This window comes from Nipponia nippon, unplaced genomic scaffold (assembly GCF_047370975.1).
Source record: "Nipponia nippon isolate SJK-2023a ecotype South Korea unplaced genomic scaffold, ASM4737097v1 scaffold_9, whole genome shotgun sequence".
NCBI lineage: Eukaryota > Metazoa > Chordata > Aves > Pelecaniformes > Threskiornithidae > Nipponia > Nipponia nippon.
In genome coordinates this window covers 21,901,820-21,915,908 of record NW_028262413.1, presented here as the reverse complement: position 1 = coordinate 21,915,908, position 14,089 = coordinate 21,901,820, and positions in this window count along the sequence as shown.

Sequence of the window (14,089 nt, the reverse complement as noted above, 5' to 3'; positions counted from 1 at the left end):
AAGTCAGGTTTTTCTGCTCTGTAGACAATCCTCATGTTTTTATTACATCTTGATCTGGTAGTTAGAACAAGCTAGAATAGCATACCTTAAATGCTGTGGAAGTCCCAATTTTTTAAAAATCTACCCAAGATCAAAGTGGTGTCTAATGTTAGACTAACTAGCTGCTATTTCAATGAAAATGTTTTTCATCTGTGTTTTGGTTTGTTTAAGTATAGTCTATATTTTTGAAATCTGAACCACAGCTGATCAACTTGTAGGTTGCCAAATTTTGGCCCTGATCAAAAAATTAAAAGAAGGACTTCTTTTTGGCATCAGTGGACTTTGGCTAGCCAAAGCATTGGGCTATAAGAATCTTGCAAGCTGAAGTCTTAAGCTGCAGGAAGGCATCCTAGGCTACAATACTAAGGTGTATAAATATGACTGTCAACTATAATTGGCTATTGTATAAAGTAGAATCACAGTATAAAGCATTGCCTTTATTTGTTCATTTCCTTCCTGTGCCTTTTCTTTGTTCTATTTATTACTCACCTTGTCATATTCCAAGATGATCATTTTCCTGGGTGTAACGCTCATGTTTGTGCAGTACTTGGTTCAGTGTAATCTGTTGCCTTTAACTGGGACTTCAAGTAGCAGTAAAATTTACACTGAAATACAGTTCTTAAAGCTGAATTATCATAGAATAGTTTGGGTTGGAAGGGACATTTAAAGATCATCTAGTCCAACCCCCAGGCTTGGGCTGTTCAATGACTTTTACAACTTCTTTTAAAAGTATGAAAGCTGCTGCAATAGGAAGTAAAATATACCCATTCTTTAAACAGCACTGAGAAATACTTTAAGTCCTTAAACCTAAAATGGAGGACAAATAGTAACCTTGTTGTTAGTGCTGACTCAGGAGACTCTGGAGATCTGGACATCCTTCCCAGCCAAATTAGTTTTTTTGTGACTTTCCCATCTGCGAAGATGCATAAGCGTTCTTGCCATGCTGTGGAGCTGAGGAAATAAATCGCTTATTCTCCTGAGGTGCATAAATATGTCAGCGATAAATATTGTAGAAAAGCCTATAAATATTACAGAAATGTAACGTATTTGTTGAATGAGGTTCAACTGTATGCTTATTATAACTTTCAAATTCTTTGACCTGAGTGAAATAATCAGAAATGATGAACTTGTGCTGAAAAACATTTGAGAGTGAATGAGGAGTGTAGGATTTAGAGTAAAATACTTGTTTGTTTGCTTAACTTCCATGTTACTGATTTCATTAGAACAAGCAATTTCCACAATACTTTATTCTCTGTATTTTAGTGTTTATGCAACTGTTGCACGTGTTTTCTGAACTAAAAGGAAACAGCAGCCTCTGCTGGAAAAAAAAACACACCAAAACCAAACCAGAAAAAAAAAAACAACATCAAAAAACCCACCCAACCTTCTAGAAAGAGTATTTTTAAGCTGTCTATACCAGCATGTATTTAGTGGGTCTGAAACTGTGAGAAAAACAAATGAAATGTGTCATTGACTGATTTTACATCATGTCTTAAGGCACCTCATCTACTCGATTAAACCTACTCTACAGCCTTCCAAATCTATTTGTAGCTTGTTCCAAAGCTTGACCCATCCACAGGGCACTGTTCAGCATTAGAGGAACTGCCTAACTTTGTGAAACTCATGGAGATCTGGAGATTTTGAGGAAAGTAGATGCCTATCCTGGGCTGCCAGATATGTTAAGCAGTTGCTCTCTGTATACAGGCTGTTGTGAAAGAAAGGAAGCTGTTTAGAAGCACTCAGTAGAATGCATGTTTATCTGTTCCCCTTCCTTCCCTCCCTCTGCCCTCCCCAAAAGGAAAGTTATACTTCTGTCTTTTTTATGTATGTGTGTTAAATCAGTTATCTCACTCAAGGTTCTGCAACATGTAAGTGTGAGCTTTACTAGGACAGCATCTACCTCTGCCAGCATTGTTCTAAGAAACTAGTTTTCATTTTAATGCATAAACCCACTTTTCACTGTGTTTGGTTCTTGAGCATGTATTTTTAGTCGTCTTATTTGGAGGTCATCTTTCTACATTCATTTTGATAAATGGCTGTCAAACAACGGTTCTATGCTATGGCTAAAGACTACTAATAATACAGGGGAATATGTGCTACATGTGGAATTCCAGTTCAATTTATGATAACTCTTTTTTTTGTGAACTAAAATAACAACCAAACAAAAATCACACAGGGCTAGGATATGCAATATATAGAGAGGTTTCATGAAAAATGAAAGCAAACAAATAAAAACCTTACTGCTTAAACTTATTATCCTTTCTCTCAGCTATTTCTAAAATAGTTTTCTTCTAAGCAAAACCAACCACTGTTTATTTTAGCAGTAGAATGCCCCAGTAAATTTATTGTGATACGGAAGGAATTTAGTCTTATCCTACTTAAGAAATAAGCCATCTGCAGCTGATCAGCACTTTTTTCATATAATGAAAATAAGGAATAATTTTAATGAATATGTAATGAATAATTTTAAGGTTTCTAAACTGCATTCAGATTGTTAAAAAAGAGGTGTATGCTAGGAAAGATGTCATGAAGCTTTAATTATTGGACTGAAACAGTGGATCGCACTACTCTAAAAGACCTTCTGTAAAAAAACAAACCCGTATGAGAGAGCTGATGTCTATAATAGTTTCTAGCTTGGATATTTCTGAGAATGCTTCCGAGTGTGGTGCTGTGATCGGCAGCCCTGTTGTGAGAGATTAGATGCAAGTTCTTCTGTCCCTGTGATCTTTTCTTAACAATGATAATGAGAATAATTAGAGGCTTCTGGTAAAAGGTTAGGAACTCTTGCAGAACTTCTGGGAATTGTAAAGTTCATGGAAATTTTTTTTTTTCTAGTTTCTAATTAACAGTATCATCTCCTGCATATTTTTCCTGAAAATGTACCAACAAGATGTGACTCTGTATGTTAAGGAGAATGTATACTCTTGCATAGCTTTTTTTTTTTCCTATTTTTTTTTTAAGAAGCTGTTTTGAGTCCCTCTAAAAGGTGGCTGGTTAGATATTCCAAGGGAAGGTTTCCTGTAGGGGAAAAAGCTGAACTACACTTGTTATTACAACCACCGTTGGAAAATGGGTAAACTGCAAGGTGGACTGAGAAGTAGTTGAACTGTAGAACCTGACCCAGAAGAAAGAAATATAGTGCTACAGGTTACAGGGTGGGGAAGGTGGGTAAAGTCCAGCACATCCTGTGGCTGTGGTGGTGCTAAAAGCACCTACGGTAAGGACTCTATGACCAGAGCTGACCATAGTGCATCATCAAGACCTTAGCGAGAGCTGAGCAAGCTGTTTCCTGTAGTCCCTTGCTTTCTCAGGGTGTGAACAGTAGGAAAGGACAAGTCCCAGGGGTAAGAAAAGGGCTAATGTGCTTGGCGGAGAGTTCAGAATTGAATAGAATTGTAAATGTTTCAGAGCAGCTGAACTTTCAAGGGTTGGGCTTTCCAAGCCATCAGGTTGAGACTGATCTTTTTTGAGATGAACTGTGAGTAGGTGAGAAGGATTTCTTAGTCTGCTTCTAGCGGTCACATGCTCATTTCATATTTCCAGCCTTGAGTGTAAGCTGGGACAGACTCTAAGCTACCTTAGGTGTCAGACTAGTACCAGGGAAGTACTAGGTGAGCTTAAATGATGAGGAAAGTTTTAAAAAATGCCTTTCAACATTTACTCTGATGAGGTGCTTCTAGCTAGCAGCTTTTATGCCTGCATAATCTTTCTGCTGTCTCATGTAAAATTAGAAGTGTATGTAGTAGCAGGAAATAAAATTAAATTGTTAATTTGCCCGTGTCATTTTGAGGCCAGGTGGTACTGGAAAAATAGACAAGATTTGTTGCATTTACACCACCATTCTTCCTGCCACTGGATGGCAATGTTTGACCAAAAAACCTAACCAAATATGAGGAAATAATAAAACAGGAAACTGATACCCTCTTTTATTGGCAGAGGAGGTGCGCATCTTCCTTTGGGTATATGGCTTTCTGGAATCTGAAGAGGAGGAAAATATTATATTGTATCAAAATGAACCAAATTTCTTTGCTCTAACTATTTATTATTATTATTCCAATAGTGCTTAGAAACCTCTTGGGCTCTGAACTTCAGTGTGTTAGATACTGTAGAAAACGTATATAAATCATATCGTGCCTATGATAATAAATAACTTCCACTGTATCCAAGCTTATTTAAGAAGCTCCTTCTTTTAAGATTATGAATGTTAGACTCCAAATCTAAGCATTTTTTTACAGTGAAGTGTGTATTTTAAAATGTACCAAGCTCTAAAAAAGAAGCAAAAGTTTGTAAATTATGTTGACTATGATACAACTATATACCAGCACAATTAATTGTAAATGTGAAGATGACATTAGTGAGGTGTTTTCTTAGTGTTAGAATAAAAATTGAGATGAGACACTTGAAACACCTCTGGCTGCTCTGTTCAACTGCAAGTAGCTCTGTACATTGTAGTCCAGGTAGTGATTCAGCCAACTATGGGAACTGGAAGTTAAATAATACTGTAACTACATTGGAACATATTTCACAGCTTTTTGTTCAACTAATAAGCCTAGGAAAAGTAGTAATGTCTTCTTGAACGCAGTTATACGTTATGCTCTGTGTGTGTGAAAATAATATACTTGTTACACTTTGATCTCAGTTCCTTTACTTAAGTGTTGGTTGTGGACAGTTCTCTGTGAACTTAGCAATATGGAAAGCACAAATCTTAGTCCTCACTTTACCATACCTAACTTTTGCTATAACAAGCAATTCAGTCACTAGTGTATATAAATTTTGCTACAGTGAATATTTATGCTTCAAATCACACAGGTGCATTAAATCCTAAACCACTCTTATGTCATGCAAGGTTACAAGTGTTGTTTGTCAGAAAAGATTAATTTATTGAGTGAAAAAAAAATAGATTAATAGAAATATTCCTGCTTAAATTTTGAATGTACAATTTATGGCTAGAACTTAGAACATATTTCAGTGGGTGAGACAAAGGGACCATTTAGCTTAATGTTGTATCTCCAACATGTGCTAGTGGTAGATGACTAGGAAAGAATGTAAGAATTAGGTAAACAAGACACAGAGGTCTCCTCTTTTGAAAGACTTCTTTCACATATTTGCTGGTTTTTTTGGTTTTGTTTCTTTTTTTAAAAAAAAAAAAGAATCTCTTGCAGAGAGGAGTTCCACAGCTCTATTACATTTTGTGTAAATACCTCATTTCATTTGGGTTTTGGACCTACTGTGATATAGAAAAAGCATGTCAGAACCTTAGAAAAATCTCAGTCTTCATAGTCCTGCTCTGCCATCAGCCAGAATTTCTATGGATTTTTATTAGGTTTTATGCCAAGTCAGTAGTTGCTTGGGAACCCATTTTATTTGGTTTATTTGAAAATGGTCAGTGTGGAAGGAAAAAGTGGATTGCAGTGGAGAGAGAGTGTAAAAGTCTGTTATTCTGTCTGGACCAGTGCTCATTTGCATGATAAACTTAAGGAGACTGGACGTGAAGGAAAAGGTAAGAGTTAAGAGGGCATGTGACTAACTGGCTGGCTAGATTTAGAGGTTAATTCACAGTTACTTTAACAGGCCATTTTTCTAAAGAGAAGACCTCTTACCAATGCTCTAAGCAAAGACCTACGAATTAAAACCAGTAAGGAGACACATTTTGTTTATTTCCAAAGATGAAATGCGAGCCATCCAGCCTGGCTCACAAAGATGAAATACCTGATAGGTATCCTGTCTCAGGAAGTCACACTCTGGTTGTATACGAACATGCTGTGCAAGTACCAGTCCTGGCAGTCACAGTGTGTTGTTGTATGCACAGCAGAATGCAAATCATGGAGCTAGTATTGCTTAGCTTCCAGATAAAGTACCAAGAGCCTTGTTCTGATTAAAATCATTATTATCTAATTAATTTAAGGCTAATCTTGTCTTAGTCAAAGGCAGAATTCCTTTCTCCCTTGAAGTAAACACTCAAAGGGGTTTAGGATTTATGCTGCAGTGAAAAGGCATTAAAAGCTTTACTTTTCCAAGATTCCTTTATCCTCTTATAGTCATACATGAACTCCAACTCTATAGTTATAAACTTTGAGTTATGGCAGAAGTGTGAGTTGGGAGAAGTGCTGCAACAGAGGGTTGGGAAATGGCGTTTCAGAAATTCTGAGTTGTGGTTCTAAGCCATGCTGACCTACTGCAAAGATGGTTGCAAAGGAGAAATTTTGCTAACCCTCTCTCTGTTTCTGCTGGCTGCATTTACTTTTGTCAAATAATCTAGAATGTAATGGGGAGAAAGATGTGCCTCTTTTTTTTTTTTTTTTTTCTTCTTCTTTTTCCTGCTATCCTGTAACAATAGCTTCAGATTGTCACTGTAGTCACTGAAGAATGGAAATTATCTCAATGAGAATGGAGATAACTTAAGAGTCCAAAAAAAGAAAGAGGCCATAGAGATTATAAACTGGAGGACTAGGTGGCAATAAGGACATGTGAGAAATCTGTAATTTATGAACCTTTAAAGTGTAATATACGTCATTGCCATGGAGAAAAAGAGATTCAAAAGTTCTATGATCATTCTACAGCATTTGTTTTTTCAAAAATCTCCAGACAGTAAAACTTACCAGGTTTTCCAAAACTGTCCAGAAAGACTGTCTAAGTCTTCGTATGCACAAAATTTACCAGTAACAGACATTTAAAAATAACTTTAAAAATCCAGGTAAGCTCTCCAGGAGGCCGAAAGACACTTTGCAAATAAACACCGGGCTCTTTCTTCCTTACTTGATGCTTTGAATCTCACAGTATTTTATTCCTGACCTTCACCTGCAAACTTAACATTAATTTCCAGATGTATTTATCATTGAAAGCTTTCATGTCTTGAGTGTTGGCAGAGTGCACATCCTCTACCTACTGCTTGTGCAAAGTATATTTGGTATTTGATAATGCTGTGCTTCCTGTCCTGTTTCTCAGAAGCCAAGCTTGCTCTACTTGAATTGGCCAACATCCAAACACTTCTGTCTCATGTTTATGTGCTATAAAAATATGTTTCATTGAATAAATTCTCACTTAGCTCATACTTTTGAGAGGGCCAGATCTGTAAGGTGTTTGTAACAGCTTACAGACTGACTTCTGAGGTTGTGTTCCAACAGTGTTCAATGTTCTATAATACAGTAGAGCATTGATACACTCTGATGCCTTCGTTTAAAGCTCACTTGGGTATTTCTACCTTCTAGTGCCATTTACAGTACAGTAGAACCCAGAGCAGCTACCAGCTCACAGCAGGAATTGATGTAAGAATACAGCACTGGAGTCAACATGTGCAATCTTTTTCTTTCTGAAGCATGCCATCTCTTTAGCACTTCTTAGTATTCCTCTGCACTGCATTTTGCTTAAGAAGCGGTATCCAGAGCTGCTTTGGTAAACACACACCACCACCAGCAAGTTAGATTTTCTCTTTTGTCAGTTGTTTTTCTTTTCTTTCTGCAAATTGCTGTTCTGACGTTCTGTTTTCCTCAGTCCTGATGGTAACATAAATGTTTAGTAATACGTAACCTGATGTAATCTGGCAGAGATGTCAGCCAGTTTGATAAATAGATATTCAGTATCTGGAGTGTTTGGTTCAGATTTAGACATTGTTTCTCTCTCTAAAATGGAAGTCTTTTTTCTCTTTCATTCAAACAAACGGCAGATTTTTTTTTTTTTTTTCCCCTCTGTGTGTAGTAGAGTATTGAAGACTGGTTTAGTAGAGGAGAAAACTTTCTGTCAGTAAATCTAAACACAGAAAGAGAGCAAGCTGCCAAGAGTGGTTGTGATCCCTAAGCTGGTGTCTGCAGTGAACTTATTTAGAGGTGATAGTACGAGTATAGAAACAGCAATGGAGGTAGCGCCATATAAAATTGATTCAAGTTGGTGGTGGAAATACAGAGGAATGAAACAAGTGCTAAATAAAACAGATGAACCTGTTACCTGGCTGCTAAGAATAATACATAGTAGAAAATGCCCTGTATACTTTAGATGATTCAATGTTTTCTATTGCAAGTTAGTTGCCTATTGTTTGGCAGAAAAAAAAGAAAAAGTTTGAGGCTGCAATTTCCTATAGAATATGGACTCATGTAATATAGGGTAATTGACCCATTTGCAGGTCTGACTTCCATTGAGGGAAATATATTATTTTGTCAACATAAAACAATTGTACCACTGTTTTCACAGAGAAGTTACAGCACCTTAATGCTTTGGTGCAAGGACTTGTTCCCTTAAAAGGCTACCTTAGTGCCAGGGCCTTTTTACATCCTTGCAATAATCTGCTCAAATATGGCTGAATTATTAGTTTCAGTAGAGACAGGGAGGTTTGGACAGCTAAATTATCTTAAAATTCCATCTGTACTGAGCATGATCCAATGTACGTGTGCCAGGGGCTGTTTTCATTTGCCTCTCCCAGCTGTTGCATAGTTACTGAGACATCAAGCAGGGAACTGAAAGAAAAGTGAGGGCAAGTGTTATAATTTTTATTTGTTACCTGCTATAACACCAAGGCAACATTTGTGTTTGAAATCAGAGGTGTTTGGAACAGGAGAAGAATAGAAAAAGTAAAGGTATAGCGTGAAGGGTAATAACACTGAATTTGTGTTTTGTCTTTTTTTTAAGAAGCGTTTTAAGTGATTGACAGATTACAGTATCTAGAAACTTTCTCATATTAATCCACATATGTCCACATCTGTATCCTTTGCAGCTCAAATGTACTTGGTAAAATATCATAGGTTTATGGGGGTGTGTTTTTGTTTACTTGGTGGGAAATTAGGTCCCTTTGTATTTCCATTTAAAGTTTGCTTGCATTCACACTGCAAAGAGAAACTTTTGAAGACTTTTCAATAGGATGTTCAAAGATTACTGCAATCATGAAGCAAGGAAGAGAAGACTACTTCTGAAGTTCTAATTATAGTTTTGCTAATGGAGATCAGAGGAATGTTATTCCTTTGGATTTGTTTTAATCTGTTTCTTTTTGTGCCTGTCCAGATCAAAGTGCTACAGTCTTTACAGAATATTACTCTGTTTAGATGCTTCTTGCAGTGCTGTGAAGTGTCATTTTTAAGGTCAGGTTACCTGCAGCCTGTATGGGTCCCCTCCTTGGTGCTGAGGTATCATGGAGACCTTTTTTTTTTTTTTTTCCCTTCTTTATCTAAACTATAACTCCATTTTGGCTATAAATACGGGAAGTGTGAGGTAGAGGAAGCAGAGCACTGGCAAACACGTTTGTAGTGCTAGGTGAAATGGAGAAATGGAAGAAGCAGGATCAGATAATTTTTTCCATACTGAAGTAGTGCTTGTGATAGTGCTATATCTTTTTAATAAGTTTTCCTGCCCACTACCTTTTTTTTTTTTTTTCTTCAGAGGAGTCAGGAACATCTGCCTTGCTAGTTTGAGCAATAGTACAGGCCTCTAACCTGGGGAAATATTGTTGGTATGGGTAATGAAGTTACCAGACTTCATGATCAGCCAGAAGGGAAAGCTTTGAACAGTTCATCATGTGCACAGTAGTGCTGGGTTTTCTGCTCCTGAGCAATATAACAATTGTAGGTAGCTTCTCCAACCTTAAGCAACTTTCTTAGGGTCATTTATCATTAAAGTCACTAAAAACATGCATGTGTGGCACAGGTTCTGTCAAACTTCCGCTTTCTGCCTCTGAGTAGTTGTAAAGACTTGGTGATCAGGGGAAAATTGCCGCCCCCCCCCCCCCCTTTTGTTTTTTGTAAGGGACAGAATTTCCTTGTTCTGAACTCTGTTCCCAAAGAGAAAATAAAACATTTTAAAGAAGCCTTCCTAAGAAAAGACTCAATTTGCTTAATTTCAGTCAAGAAAAACAGAACGAAGAAATCACTAAACAGCTGACTGAATCCTTAGAATGGAAATATTTAATTAGAAAATCTCTGTAGGTGTCACTACTTGCTATTCCCATGGTATTTGTTTCACAGCTGCATAGTGAGGATTTACTGATGTTACAAATAATCTGAAACTAGTGATCTGTAAATACCAAATACAGTCTCTATGACTGTATGCATGGAAAAATATGAAGGGAGGATTCTTTGACCAGCTGCTTAGTTGCACTGCTGTGTGTTGATCATTGGCTTGGCTGAAGTCTGTATTTTCTCCTGATCTTGATTGGTGGTGTGGGAACAGAATTTGTTTCCTTTATATGTAAAATGAGAAACATTGACTAAGGATATTTGGAATATTGGTGTAAACGTAAGAATCTATTACAAAAAAAACCCCACTATTAAGTGTACTATGAACATAATACATTCTTCTTTAAAAGGTGAAACCATAGCAATGCAAAAAGGCATCTCATGAAAAGTTTTGCCACCCTAAAAACAGATTCTTTAACTATAAAAGTGGGTTTACCTCATTATATTTTGTTCGTTCGTTATCAAATATTATTGGTTGTATTGTTCATATGATATCAAGTGTTTATTTCTGATATATATTTGTGAAGTTATTCTACTATGTGAACTTATTTTGTGGAGATGGGAGAATTTGTCTTGGGAGCAGCTAAATGAAGCAAATTCCCAAGAGCAACCAAGGCATTGTGTCTAATAATGAGCCTGACACAGAAAAGTACTGGCAATGTAATTTGACTATCAATCACTGTCATCTCTGGAGCACGTGAAGCTCATGGCAGCTGCAAGAACAGCTGTAACCCAGGTCTATTGTCCTTGTGACCATCCCATGTATTTCTGAAGCCTATTAATGGCATTTTTAGGGCTTGAAAACTGGATGGTAGTAATATAAATCTGAATATTCTAAATGACACTGGCTCATTAGGCAGTGCTTTCTACAATAATATCTAATTTTTGAGAGTTCACTTGGCAAAAGAAAAGATATTTGAAATGGTACAAGTGTTACAGCTTTACAAATGCAAGCAGCATTTTCCCATTTAGCACAAAGAGAGAGGAAAACACTCAACAGATGCATCTAATTGCTCCTTCTAGTCCGGGTACTTTATTTCTTCCAAATGCCTGAGGGAAGACTTTGCCTTTATGTGAGGGTGAGGCACATAGAATGTTGCCTGGCATAGAGATCAGGCCCTGAACAGATCCAGGTGGACGACAGCAAGATAAGGAAGGCGTGTAGTTTTCTGTTTACCTGCTTCCACTAGCAGCAATATATGATGAACAAGATCTCTGTTGTATATGTTAGTTTTGCACTCCTAGAATTTCTGGATTTAGGATCCACCTTCTTCCTTCTTTGAATTTTTCTGTTTGCTAATTTTTTAACGGTTTTGTACGTTGTAGATTTTGGTCTTCAGAAGAAGAGTTGGACAAGGCACATGAAAACTAGACCAGTGGCTATGTTGCATGTGGGATTTTTATTTAATTAAAAAAAAAGGGGGGGGTGGAATTGTTGGAGACTTTTGAAAAGGAAGGTTCATGGGGGAAAAAAAAAATCATTAATTTCAGCTCCTGGGTTGCTAACTGTTCCAACATAAGCTTCATAGTCTCAGGAGGCTTAGCCCTGGTTTGCCTCCTTGCTCTTGGTCAAGTGAACTGAAGATATTTAATATATTTTAGCATTTCTTCTTTCACGTGTAAGTAACTGCTAAAGCTTCCGTAGGGTTTTTTGTGCTGTATATGGAACATAAAACTTCATAGGCACTGTTCATTTTCCAAAGTTCTAGTCATTTTGATGCAGTATTTTGGCTGAAAAGTTATAGTGGTTTTGATGAATGTATTTTGCTTGGCAGTTGTAGGAACGTTGAGCCATACGGAGCCCTGTTGAAAGCTGAGACAAGCTCAAGACTTGTAGCAATGTTAAAAAAAAAAACAAACCCAAAACTAACACAGCTTCTATTTCTACTAGGGAATTGGAGGGAATTCTCTAACTAGTTTCATATATGCCACTGAACCTCAAAGATACATGACAGTTGTGGTAGAGAATTATATTTAAAAATATGATGGAGCACTCCATTACCAGTTCCTCTGGTCAAAGATTGCTCCAACTCTTTCTGTGGCGCTCACATTGTGTATTGTAATTGCATGCAATCTTCATTGTTTTAATTCAAGCAATGACAGAATTATTGTTTGCTTCAGATAATTATACAATGTGGAGAGCACTGGTTAACAGTGCTTTTTGTAGATTTATTTCCTCTTCCTTTTTTTTAAGTATTTCTGACTCAGAAAAAAATTGAGAACCTGCTGAATATCAAAGGCTCTTTACTAGCTTGTAGCTCCTTTTTTGTTTATCTGTTCCACCATACTATTCTCTGTGATAACAAAATGCTCTGTTACACAATAATATACAGTTTGGGCTGAGAGCATAACTCTGCTAATGTTATAAGCATTAAAAAAGTTCAACAAGGAGGTGTTTGTAGCTGAGGTAAAGAGAAAGAAAGTAGTGATGCCTTGGGATTTCCTGTCATTAACTTCTTGATATCTCCTACTGCATCATTTTCTTTGATAGAAGCTTTCTGAAAACTGAGCAGAGATGAATGGCATATCTGACTGATCTATATAATCAAATTGAAGTGAGAGAATTACAGTTATTTAGTACTTGCATCTACTGAAAGGCACTAGTAAGCCAGTCATATTCAGGTAAGCTCACCCATGTGATGAAGTTATCTGTATGATTTCATACCTCCCACTAACAAGATTACTTCTGTTGCATAATGTTTATGTTGTATGTTACACATATATCAAAACAGTAGTTGGCATGCATCCTCTAATGCTATGGATATTAAAGCACAGCATAATATTTTTGGTCTTCTGTAGTGATTCTAGCCTATGAAATAATTACAAATAGGATTCAGAGTTACGGGTTAGTACTTAGTCTTCTATTTAATTTTGAGCAGACAAATTAATTTTAAGGGGGCTAGCTTTCAGAACTCAGATATTTAACTCACATGACAGCAACCAAGTAACTGTAGCAAAGATCCAATAACGTCTGAAAATAAAGAGGTATGTATGTTATATCTAACAGAGAGAAGTAGCATATATATATGATACAGCTTAGCTGAGCAGCTAGTCTAGACAAAGGAAATCAGAAAGAAGACCTGAGGGTAGCTATGGTTGGCTTTAGTACTTCAGAGGATGGCTGGTCCTCTGAGGCATGGGATATGGAGCAGCTGACATGTATGCTGCAATCGTTGAACAGTGTTTGAACAGGAGGGTAAATGGATTAGTGTGTAATACTGTGTAAGGTACTTCAATCTATCATAATTAGTATAAATTGTGGGAAGAGAATTCATGAGGCAATACATAAAAGGCTATAAAGTTGTTTCAGGACTGGAAGAGTTAAAATGAAGTCATCTGTGAGTCCCAGCAAATCTCCAAATTCTTGAAGGAACTCATAAACACACGAAGGAGAGCTAATTCCAACATATGTATATATTTGTAATGTTTGGACATGTTAGGTCTTAAGTAATAGGGAACTGTGAGTGTTACCAGATACCTGTGAAAGCGAGGGAATATATAAGAATGTATATATGTACAGGCTGTGTGGATAATTCTACTGATGAAGCAATGTCTGTAATGTTTACATGAGTTTTATATTGTAAGGCATTGTAAGTAGCAGTGAAAATGACTGGGCTGTAGGAGAGTTGGTTTCTATGTTTATCTCTGTTGTAATGCTTGTCTCAGTTTTCCCATTTATAAACAAAAGGAATGATGTTTGGCTGTCTTGTGGACTGCTCAAACATGGACACCTGAAGAATATAATAGAGAGGATAAGTGCTTCCCCCTCACTTATTTTCTGTCGTATATATTCCTTCTGCTACTTGGAGTTCTGTATGTCCCTTCTTCCTCATCCCTAAAAGCTTGCATTCTTCCCCTCGCCCTTCTTTTTTTCTTACAATGGATGCTGAACAAATTCCAAATGGTCTGCAGTCTATAGCAGCATATAGCGGTGCTCTTCTTTTCCTGTCTCACTGTATTTTTTGTAATTGTTTTCCTTCCCATTCAGTATCTTAATAATGAGCTCTTTGAGAGGCACCTAAATGGACTCACGCTTCCTTTTCTTTTCTTTTTTTTCCTCTGCCACTCTATATTGTGGTCAAGTCACAGTTCAAATCTTGTTGAATAATCCATTT